Source organism: Pinus tabuliformis, chromosome 9 (genome assembly GCF_031772625.1).
Source record: "Pinus tabuliformis cultivar Carrire ecotype Pingquan chromosome 9, CPIR1, whole genome shotgun sequence".
Classification (NCBI taxonomy): domain Eukaryota; kingdom Viridiplantae; phylum Streptophyta; class Pinopsida; order Pinales; family Pinaceae; genus Pinus; species Pinus tabuliformis.
This window is the reverse complement of record NC_142307.1, coordinates 1,982,537,210-1,982,549,889: the sequence shown is the minus strand read 5'-3', so window position 1 is coordinate 1,982,549,889 and position 12,680 is coordinate 1,982,537,210.

Here is a 12,680-nt window from a genome sequence, read left to right as displayed (position 1 = left end):
TGGAGAATAAAGCAAATGCTATACGCCCTATAGTACATGAAAATCGTAGATCGCGCATGATAGCACTGGTAGATGCGACGGTTCACAGAACCTTGGAAGAAGAAATCCAATAGGGAAATTCTAGGCTCCAAAAACTTGAAGAAGAAGGGGTACAATTAAGGAAGAAAAGAACTCTAGTAGATGCCGAAGTCAAGACGCTGGAGGTTGAGATAAAGGAAGATTTTCTTGGTAAAAAGACTAGGGTGATAAGGCAGGATGCACATGACCACAAGGACAAATTTGAGGCATATCGCCGCAAATTGATCAGTTTGATGCCTTCGCTTGGATCGCACATTACTAAGCGAGTTGACCAGGGTAGTGCGTTACTGACGATAAAGTACGCGATGCCGCCTGTAACAATAAAAGGTGGGTATTTTCTAGGAAACGGGATGGATGACAGAATGAAGCTTTACACAGGTGGTGCAACCACCTTACTAGTTGAGGGAAGTACAGTCTTAACGCTCCAGGAAATTGAAAGGAAGCATTGGACTATAAACTATTCTTCCCGAGAGTTATGCTATGTTCGAGCTATGCGTAGAAGCAAAGAGTCACAAGGTTTTTGACAGCGCACTGGCAGCTGTGCTGCCACGCGGGTTGGCTAGAAAGTGACCGTTGAAGTCACTATTCATGGTGGGATGCTCGACTTGAGACCAAATGGACCGAGAGGAAGGCATTTAAGACGTGATTTATGGGCCAGATTTGGGAAAATCTGCCACCAAGGTTGCATTAATGAACCGGATTTGGGGGGAACGATCGAATTCAAATTCAAAAAGTGCTATAAATTACAAGGGGTTTCCTAGCAAAAAACAGTTGGTCATTTGCGAATTGAGCTATTGAGCAGAGCCCTATTTGTTTTGTGTCGAGCATTGATTGAGCCCTTGAGTTTTCTGGTGATAGATTTGTGGACAAACATGATGGCAACAACTGAGGAAGTTATGGAAATAATAGAAATGATCGCCAAAGAGGCCGCGCAGGCCCTGATTGTGGGGGATGATCCGAAAGGCGTCGGGAGTGTGGCAGAAATCCCGAAATCACCGTGCATGCCAAGACCAAAGAAGGACAAACAAGCAATGGTTCTCGTACGTGTGTCCCCATGGAACCCGCTATGCACCAAGCTGTTAATGGAGGACAAGGGGAAAGCCATCACCATAGAGACTGATGAAGAAGAAGAAGACCTGGAGGACCTTATTATCAAAGAGGATGAGGACGAAGGCATGGAGGAGGAAACTGAGCCTGCGCACCCCTTGACAAAGCTTCCTGCCTATGTCCCCCCACGAAAAGGGAAGGCTAAAGTGCCCAAGGACCTTGACAAGACCAAGAGCTCACTCTAGACCCCGCTCCTCCCAGACAACATTATTTTTGAGGGCACACACCTAGGACGAGTGCCAAGCTTAAAATTTGAAGATTGGGACCTCGTTGACCACGAGAAGTTCCCTCACCTTGATACCTCGCACCTCATGAAGCCCAAGCAGAACATTGCAATGGGGGTTATAGAATTAGAGCCGTGAAAGTGGTTGTGCGGAGTGGAAAAGGCTGGGCTACTTAACCTGTTCTGGGTGCCGCATTTCCACCGCACCCCAATAACAATTTTTGTCATCAGGCAGCTGCTTTGCCTGGAGCACGGTGGGTGTTTATGGCTGGAGGAGCCCATCCCCATCATGAAAGACTTGATTCACTTCATTACTCAGCTACCGCGCAAAGGAGATGATCTAAAATGGGGACCTAAGGCTTCTTGTCAAACTTACAAGAATGTCTCCCACTCCAAAGCTTATATATTCCCAAGATCTAGCTTATGATTGATAATTTGCGGAATTAAAAGTGCTTGAAAGAGGTGTATGCTTGTGTTTTTTTTATATTGTTCAAGTGCTTATGTACATTTGCTTATGCTGATGTAAAACACACATAACAGTAGATACAATGCAGCAAATAAGCAAACACATGAGACAAAAATAAAATGTGGAGTTCACCCTGATATCTTGGGCTACGTCTCCTTGAGTTCTAATCAACTCAAATAGGCTCTCTGGGATTATGGCTTAAATTCTTTTACAAGTTCCACACTTAACTCCATAGGTTTACAACTGTACCTATGGGCTTAGAATACCATCTTACCCGTGGCTGTCCTTACTCTGCAGACAGATCTAGGCTTCTCTGGACTAGACTCCTTCAGTCAGCGCTCTGATCTATCTTGAGATCTAGCTCACACCAACTCCCTTAGAAATCTTTTCACTGTCTCTAGAATTCCTTCTTCTGTCTTCAGCACACATCGGACATCAGCAATATCTTGATCATTTGATCTCTTTATTGTTCTCTGGCTCTATCTGCCCTCTGGCTCTCTGGATCTCAGGCTTTGCAACTCTGTTGTGTCCAGCTCTCTGGCTCTACAACTCTACTATGCTCAGTGCTCTGAGGAATCACCCCTTTGCCATTGCCCCAACCTCTAATGGCTTCTCTGGCTTTCTATGGAATAGTGGCTCTACCTCAAACCTCTGGTGGCTCTGCCTCTATCAGCTCTCTGAAGGGAAAACTACTCCTTCACTTGGTGCTCCGGCCTTTGACGAATCCTCTGACTCTACAACTTCCATCTGTTCCTTTATCCCCTAATCATGAGGAATCGTCCCTTTCTGGCTCTGTCTCTTCATGCTTTGTACGCATTCTTCTTATAGAAACACCTGCTCATAGCGTGGCATAGGTGCGATGGACTGTTTCCAATGGAAATGAACCGATGGGCACAGGAAACCTGGTCGTTTGGCCTTCCTATGCAGAAATCCCGAAAATAGCCACATAATAGAATACATAAGAAAACCGACGAAAAACACATCATGGAGCATTTTACTGGAACTCAAATAATATAAAATCGCCCCTATAATCCTCTCGAGTCCGTCATTCTATCACATATCGCAATTGCATTCCATGTGGCCAAAAACCCAATACACAGGAAAATACAACGAAATCCTGTAAACCTGGATTTCAAATGATATGAAATCATGCTTATAAACATATCGGGTCCGCACCGTGATCACAAGTCGCAATCACATATTTCAATGACCCTTTATATTGGGGATCCACCAATCGCCGATATCGGTGCATCGCATATCACTGTCAGCCCCATCGCATTGGCGTATCGCTATTGGCCCCCTCGCATCGGTGCTATCGCTGATCGACGCCATCGCATATCGCAATCGCAACGGCCCGAGGCCTATACAACATCCCATGGACTGCTCCGATGCGATATATATATATATATATATATATATATATATATATATATATATATATCGTCGATCATCGATCTGCTTCATTGCAATCGCTCGATCAGCTTGCCCAGGTTCCGATATCGCATGGGAGCCTACCTCCGATGCGATACATCAGAGATTGCAATCGAGGATTCTTAAGGCCCACTGCTTCACCCTTTATCATTGTGATGCGACTCCTTTAAGGAGCCCTTAAGTCCCATTTATAAGAAATTTCCTCCTTTTCTAAGGATAATGGACAAACTTCTTTTTACAATAACTTCTTCATCCGAAGTCCGTTTTAGCCCATTCAAATTGTGTTAGATTCAAAATGAAGAGATCTATGCAATGAGGCTATTCCCAAGAGCATAATTTGACTTTCATTTTTCCTTTGTGAGGAAAATTCATAGACTTAGAAGTCTATGTTAGATCCATTTTGGATCACGCCTTCCCACTAAAAACATTTGGACTCCAAAAGACTGATATACTGATCTGATTAGTAAATGAGAGTACCTCACCCTCTTCTTTCAGCCTCCATACACTTACCTTGCATAGTGTCTTTGAACCAAAGCCTTTGAACACTCCCTTCCTAGATGTGCTTGTCCTCCTGGGAAGAACTGTCTTCCTCCTTGACATCATGCAAAACTCCTACTGAGAAGGTCACAAAAGGTAGTTTGAACTTCTCTACATTGATCATTGATCCAAGGTGGCTCAAACCAATGTGAAGTTACATCTGCTTCACAAAATTTTCATTTGTACCTATTTGACATACTGTCCACAACAACAAGATTACAGACAACAATTGGATGGCCTAAACTCCTGCTTCAACAAAAGAAATAGATTTCACATCTTGTGAACACTTCCATGTCTTTACATCTGCATACAAATGATTGACCAGATAACAAGCCAAAAAAACATGCCTTTAAAACAATTGACCCTTCAAGTCAAGCATGTAGAAAAATAATTCCACAATTCTTTTCAAAGATGAAACACTTCATCATCATCTCCATCTTGGAGACCAAATCAACTTTTCTCAAGTCAATATTGCATTACATGCATGTTTACAACAAAGTAATCAACCCTTGAAGTTAATCACACATACATGTTCAAGTACAATGAAATCATAAACATCCTTGTGGTCATGCATGTTAGTGTTAGTCTTTGCAGGCTTCCTCCAGTGATCAAACATGCTCTTACAAAGTGATTTTAAGGTGTTAAGGTCAATTTTTTTCATTTTAGTGAGTCTTCAAGCAAAATTTGGTCATTAGGTATTAGGTATAGGGTTTGCTTTTACTCCTTCCAAAGTTGTCCAAATGTCAGTCTATGTCACCATTCAGCTGAGTGTACCAACATTCAGAGGTTGTCATTATCATGTCAAGTTTCACTGAGTCATTTTACACCTTGTTCATGCTTCAGTTGCGCCTAGGCAAGGTTCATTTCCCTCTCCTAGGGTTTTGAAGGCAATTTCTCTTGGATGGTCAAATCATTAGCAAAAATTGTATCCAGATGTTCATACACCTTCCCCTATCCTTCTTGTACCTTATTAAACACTTCCTGTCACTGAGATCCCCCAAATTCCTCATTTTCGCACAAACCCTAGTTTCTTGCTACAAACCCTATTTTCTAGGCTAGGCCTGTGTTTTGCCATTTTGGATCCCTTCCCCTCACTCAATTTCTAAGATTCCACTTTCCCCTACTTCCTAACATCCCTCCCTACTTCCCAAAATTTTCTCAAGAATTTAGAAGCCCCTTGTCCCCTTCATTTCGCTTCATTTCGACAAATCCCTTATTCCACACATCGGGATAGGTTTTAATCAAATGATTTTTTTGAGCAATAAAAGATGAATTTGAGACAAATGAGGGAGTTTTTTGTCCACAACAGGCCAAGGAATAAAAACCTCCTTCACTTTTTACACAGGTGTCATGGTTTTAGAGAAATGTCAAAAATACAATTGTCTTGGGATAATTGATGCACCTCTGAAGTGACCTTGAAACATCAAGTTTTCTCCTAGCTTGGTTGGCAAAATGACTTGATTGATGACTCAAAGGATACCTAGACACAATGATATTTCAAATGAGCTATCATGAGCTCAATTTGGAGTTGAGGAAGGCATTCAAAAGTTGACTGTAATAGCACTCTGCCTTGAGGCAGCCTCATTTGGCACATTTTGACCAGTATTTGGAGATTTGATTTTTGACAGGGCAAATAAACTCCAAATTGACAAATTCTAGTTGTTCCAACGAGCTATCCTGCACCCAATTTGGACACTGGAAAGGCCTCCAAAAGGCTCCTGCAAAAAGGCGTGGCACACTGGGGAGGCGCGGTGAACTGGGAGAAAATTTCCAGTGTAAATTTACACTGGCGCGGCGCACTAGGCTAAAAAGCCTGAAATTCACTCCAAAAACTCTCCCAAATTCCAAAATTTGCTCAATATTCTTGTTTTCAAGTAAGTTAACATTTCTCCCATGACCAATGAATGAGTTACCTTGGTGTTTATGGTGTTTTAGTGAGAAAATTTTCAAACCCTACCTCGCAATTTTTCCTCAAAAACATTGCTTAGGGTTTGCAGTTTGAGATTTTGTTGTAAATTCCACTTCATCAGTCCCTCCTTGATTTATTTTCCAATTTCATAAACCCATTCCCTAACCCCATATCCCTAATTCTCATTAATCGCTATATCCCTAATTCTCATTATCCCAAACCCTAGCTATATGTTCCTAAATCCTAATTGTTATCCCAAAATTTGAAAACTATCCCTAAAACCCTTCTATTCCCAAAATTCCAGTCGAAAAAAATTCCTAAAACCCCTCTTACACTCTCCCTCCATAGTCCCACCTATCACTGTCCCCTTGGTGGCAAAGGTCAAGGCAAACCATAAAATCACCTATTTTGCATCAAGACAGTTCAAGGCAGCTCCAAGACATTTCATCCACTAGTAGAGATGGCATCTGATCCGCCATATGATCATGAGGAGGAGACCCACAGTGATTCACCAACAGAAGTACATGCACCCAGGAGGCCTCATAGAGGTGGAAAAAACATAAAGAAAAACCGCCATGGTACCCAAAGAAGGAGGGTGGAGTTCACTTCGCTTGAGCAAGAAATCAACGCTGATCGAGAGTCTTGGATCGAGAGAGTCAACATCCACTTAGAGAGACTATTGGAAAAGGTCGATAAGGATCATGCATTGCTGAGAGACATGGCTTTCCACTACATGGCGCGGGAAAAGGTCTGGAAGGCACGAATCAAGAATCTAAAGGCAAAATTAAAGAAGGCAATGAGGAAGCAAAAGAGGCAAAGGGAGCTTGATCATCTTTAGATATTGGCTGAAGCCTCTTTAGCTTATCAAGGCACTTAATGAAGAAGCTCCAGCCCAAATTTCAAGAAATTTGGGGCATTTTGGCAAATTTTGGTACAAAAAACAAGGTTTTTCTCCGTGTGTGCCGCGCCACGTGGCGCACGCTTTTCATAGGAAGCTCCAAACTGAAAAAAGTTTATATTTTTGGATTTTTCATGAAAAATCATGACTTATGGTGCATGGCCAAGAAGTTTGGGCAAGTTTTGAGTCCTCAGGAGGTCAAAAACACTCAAAAAATGACCTCTCTGCCCCTATTTTGACACATAGGAAGCAGTCTTGGGAGATTGAAGTTTTGGAGGGGAAAATGGGCACCAAATTCAAAAATTCCACTTGGGTTGGAAAGTAGACAGGTAGGGCTTTCCAAAAAGCACACTTGGGCTCAATTTGGACTTTAGGAAGTGCCTCAAAATCAGCTCCAAAGTGGCGCGACACATACAGATTTTGGCGCGGTGCATAGAGAATTTTGGCTTGTTTTTCACTGTTCAGCTCAGCAATTCGCCCAGTTTTGACCAGTTTTGCTTCTTGAAGTTATTCTTGACTTTTCATGATGTAATTTGACAACCATGATGTAATATTGGCACATTTTTACTTGTTCTAGAAGATTCATTCACCAAAACGTGAAATGTGAGTGAATGAATTAGTTTCCTGGCATATAGGGGTAAGTTGTTTGACTACCTAGTTTTCAGTTCCTAGTTTAGAATTGGTTCAAACAACTCCTAGAATGATGAGCTCGACCCCTAGAGGCAAGGGAATGGGTTGGTCTAGTCTATATGATGTAATTTCTAAGTCATTTTCAGGGTTGGACACTTGGGATTGCTTTGGCATATCATTGTACATTCTATCTCTGCATTTTGGCTAAGGAAAGACCAGGGTTTTGCAGCACTGTTTGGGATCCATGTGGCTTTATGTTTTTATGGTGTGCTTCTCTAAGTAATTGTAATTTCATTAGTGTTATGTGTATCATTTTCCTCTCTTTTCTTCTGGATTTGAGCAAATGAGTGATTAAGGTGGAATCCATTAACTGTTATGCTCTGCCTTTGAATTTATTTAAATTTCCATGTTTTCATCTGTTTAAGGAGAATTCTTGAGACTCTCTTGCCCTCCTTAGCTCCTCACCAGTTTGATATATACATTCACTCAATTTAAAGCATCAAAATGATTGCCTTCCTTGCCCCAATCAGAACTCTGCAGAAAATTGTGCCTCATCCTCGAGCCCAATTTGCCTTTCCCTGTTTCCAACACAAAACCCTCAAAAACTCAAATCAAAACCTTTGCACTTAATACCTAGCCTAAAATCAGTTGCTAAATCATTCATCTCCAGCCCCATTGATTATCTTTCACTAAGATTGACCCGGAGAGAGCCCTCTCCTATCCTCGTAGGGCTAGCTACGAGGTTGAGCGTGGTTTGATGTGGACCTAGAACCTTGTCTTTTCAGCCTGAGGCAAATCTAGGCTCTAACATAGTGGCGAACGTAATGGGGAAGAAAATGGTTTGCTTGTTGATGTCATTTGTTTTATAAGCTACAGACGGAGCCTGAAGTTATGCCAGGAAGCCTTCGAAATGCTTTTGCTTTGCATTAGCGGAAGTAGATAAACGCTGCTTCAGTCAATCTCCGGTCTAGCTTGTAATCGTGACACTTGACTTGTAAATTTCCCTAGTACATGTATCAAGTTAGATCTGATGGTTGATGGTGGACAATGATCAGACACTGGAAAGGCTGAAATCATTCACCTAGTGACTCTAAATTAGTTTTGAGATCAGATCTAAAGACTCCACTGGAGGATGATCCTGACCAGCAGAAACATGAAAGGAAAATATGGACAGATCAGGTATTCAAGTTGGAATTTCATCCAAGACATTTTGTTCTTTGTTATAAATTATTTCTTCTCTTTTCCCAAGAATGTCAAGAATGCTTTGTAAAGTATACTGTATTTGAGAAGAGATCCTCAGCCTACAGTTGATTCTTTCCCTTTGAAGATTGTGAATACCAAATATTTGCATACATTTGAGCTTGATCAAGACCTTTCTTCTGAATCTTGTGATGACCATCTTAAAACTGATAAACCTCAAGAGACCAAAACTGATCCCGTAGCTCTTGTATATACTCCTACACCTTTTATAGTCCCGGATAGGTATAAACCTCTTATTTTACATTCTATTCTCCATGCTTTCCCCAAAAACTATGATCTATACTTGCCGAGGTTTGATGGTGAAAGTAAGAATTTCAACGTTGAGCAACATGTGCAGAATGTTGAGACTTTTCTTGATATTTTTGAGGTTGATGAAGAGGATGTTAGTATTAGGCTTTTTTCTCTTTCTTTGCAAGACAAAGTCAAGAGCTGGTTCAAAACCCTGCCTAATGCGAGCATCTCAGATTTCCAGCAGTTCGTCAAAGCTTTCCTCGACAGGTGGGTGATCAGACAGAACCTTTTCTTGATTATAGAAGAGTATAACCAGCTGAAAAGACAGTCAGGGGAGATGGTACAACAATTTTCTGCCAGATTTAATCAAGTTTATTATTCGATGCCAGTTGATATAAGGCCTCCTCCTAGATCTGCTCTCTTGCACTATCTGGGTGCCTTTGATCCAGAAATGGAGTTATAGCTGAGAGAAAGGAATGTCGCAACACTTGAAGAGATACAAAACAGTGCAGTAAATGTAGAGGCTCATCTACGGATTCGAAGGGCAAGGTTGAAGGAAGAAGAAATGAAAAACATAGATCCAGAGGAATCGACATCACTAGAGGTAAAGCTTGACATTTTGGTAAGTGTAGTGGAAGAGATGATGCAAAAGATCACCGCAAGGAATGATTATGATGTTCAAGCCCATGGCTCGCTGATTGAAGAAGAACAAGTGGCTGATCCAAAACATTTTGTATTTTATCCCAGTTGTCATAGTGATTGTTTTATAGATCATCTTGGAGAAGAGAGAACTGTTGATATGACATGTATGCTTGATGATGTGTTTTATACTGATGATTTGCCTCAGTTTGATCAGTATGATGATGATTATGTTCTCCAAACAGAAGCTAATCTTGCAGACAAATCAGCAGCTAGTTTGTGGGAGGAGGAAGTTCACTTACAACAGCTTGAATACAATGTTCAACCGATGCATATCAGCTATGACAATGATGAGGAAAGTGCAGCAAATTTTGAAGTAAGTGAAGGATCTTTGCCTTTTTGTTTTGCTTCGTTTCAGTTCATCAGAGACAACATTCATGCACTCAGAAATCAATTGTCGACAAGTCTTGATCTGGACCACCTTGAGAGCAATGAAAACCTTGTTCAAGGCTTCTCATATTCAGATATCCAGCCCCCAAATGCCATTGATTGTCAAGTTGCACATGAAGACTTGGAAGCTGGAACATATGCTCAGATGATGCAAGATGATTCCATACCATTTTGTTTTGAATCATTTCAGTTTTTGAAGGGTAAATTGCACAGTAAATCTTCGAATGGGCAGCCTGTAGGAAATCAACAATCTCTAGGTTTTAATGTTGAGGATGAAGGTCAGATTACAGATGAAGGTGTGGCAGCCGAAATACATGATTTAATGATGCAAGAGGATTCTGTACCCTTTTGTTTCGAAGCATTTCAGTTTATAAGGCAGAATCTTCACAATATCTCTAAAGAAAAAGATGAACAGCTAGTTGGATGTCATACCGTTTCAATGGATACATCGCAGCAGTCTTCTCAAATTTTTGATGATCCTATTGCTCGTGTGTTGGATGATGTTTGCCGTAACAGTTCTTCCCCATTCATTGCATACCCCATATCAAGGTTTGCGGTCATATGAGGAGATGGATAAAGGAGACTTTTGTTCTGTTTGGAATCAGCAACAGAGCTTAGTTATTCATGAAATTGAGGATCCTTTTGGCAGCTTGCTGCAATCACCAAAGAAAGACAACGCAGATGTGAGGAAAATTTTAAAATTCAGCTATAATAGTTACTTGGACCAGAGTAGTAATGTATTAATGGAAATCAATAGCTATGCTTATGAAGATCCTTTTGCAGTATTCTTGAAGTCATCCAGCCAATTCATATTCTGCAAGTGTATCACCAGTCAACTTGATTCCAAGTTTCCATGGGAGTTGTCTTTCGATTCTTCCCTTTTCTTGTGCATGAGAAAGCATTTGGGAAGCAATCAAATATCAGCCATGATGCTCACATGGTTGCATTGGCTGTTTCATTTCACTTGATCTGGCAGTGAAATAGAACAGTTAGAGTAGGTTGTATTGAATAAGCTTCATATTGAGCACTATTTTCCAGATTTTCGGTTGTGTTTAAGTATCGAGTCAGTTTTTAGTTGAGTGAGAGTCAGTTTGTGTTGTCAAGTCATCAGTTTTCAATCATGCCTTTTAGCTTGAGTTTTTGACTCCATTGCCCAATGGATGAAGGCACTTGTCTGCTCTCCCAGTGATCTGCCATTCTTGGCACCTCCAAGGAGCTACCATCCCCATTAGATCCAATGTTAGTTTTAGTCTTTGCAGCCTTCCTCCAGTGATCAAACATGCTCTTACAAAGTGATTTTAAGGTGATAAGGTCAAATTTTGTCATTTCAGTGAGTCTTCAAGCAAAACTTGGTCACTAGGTATTAGGTCTAGGGTTTGCTTTTACTCCTTCCAAAGTTGTCCAAATGTCAGTCTATGTCACCATTCAGCTGAGTGTACCAACATTCAGAGGTTTTAATTATCATATCAAGTTTCACTGGGTCATTTTACACCTTGTTCATGCTTCAGTTGCGCCTAGGCAAGGTTCATTTCCCTCTCCTAGGGTTTTGAAGGCAATTTCTCTTGGATGGTCAAATCATTAGAAAAAATTGTATCTGGATGTTCATACACCTTCCCCTATCCTTCATGTACCTTATTAAACACTTCCTGTCACTGAGATCCCCCAAATTCCTCATTTTTGCACAAACCCTAGTTTCTTGCTACAAACCCTATTTTCTAGGCTAGGCCTGTGTTTTGCCCTTTTGGATCCCTTCCTCTCACTCAATTTCTAAGATTCCACTTTCCCCTACTTCCTAACATCCCTCCCTACTTTCCAAAATTTTCTCAAGAATTTGGAAGCCCCTTGTCCCCTTCATTTCGCTTCATTTCGACAAATCCCTTATTCTACACATCGGGATAGGTTTTACTCAAATGATGTTTCTGAGCCAGAAAAGATGAATTTGAAAAAACTGAGTGATTTTTTTGTCCACAACAGGCCAAGGAAGAAACACCTCCTTCAATTTTTACACAGGTGTCATGGTTTTAGAGAAATGTCAAAAATACAATTGCCTCGGGATAATTGATGCACCTCTGAAGTGACCTTGGGAAAATCAAGTTTTATCCTAGCTTGGTTGGCCAAATGACTTGACTGATGAATAAAATGATAACTATACACAAAGATCTTTCCAATGAGCTATCATGAACTCAATTTTGAGTTGAGGAAGGCATTCAACAGTTGACTGTAACAGCACTCTGCCTTGAGGTAGCCTCATTTGGCACATTTTGGCCAGTCTTGGGAGATTTGATTTTTGACAAGTAAAATTAACTCCAAATTGATAAATTCTAGTTTGGTTGGAAATTAGACTCAAATACCTTTCCGAAGAGCTATCCTGCGCCCAATTTGGACACCGGGAATGCCTCCAAAAGGCTCCTGCAAAAAGGCGTGACGCTCTGGGAGAAAATTTCCAGTGTAAATTTACACCGGCGCGGCGCACTGGGAAGGCGCGGCGCACTGGGCTAAAAAGCCTGAAATTCACTCAAAAAACTCTCCCAAATTTCAAACTTTGCTCAATCTTCTTTTGTTCAAGTAAGTTAACATTTCTCCCATGATCCGAATGGAAAATGGCATCAACCCATGGTAATCATCCACCCATATTATTCATCGACCCATGGTATTGTAAATGGCATCTGCCCATGGTATTGTAAGTGACATCCACCCATGGTATTCATTCACCCATGGGAAGTGCCCATGGTATTGTGACATCAACCCATGATATTCATTCACCCATGGAATTGGCCCTTGGTATTGTGAAATCCACCCATGGTATTCATTCACCCATGGA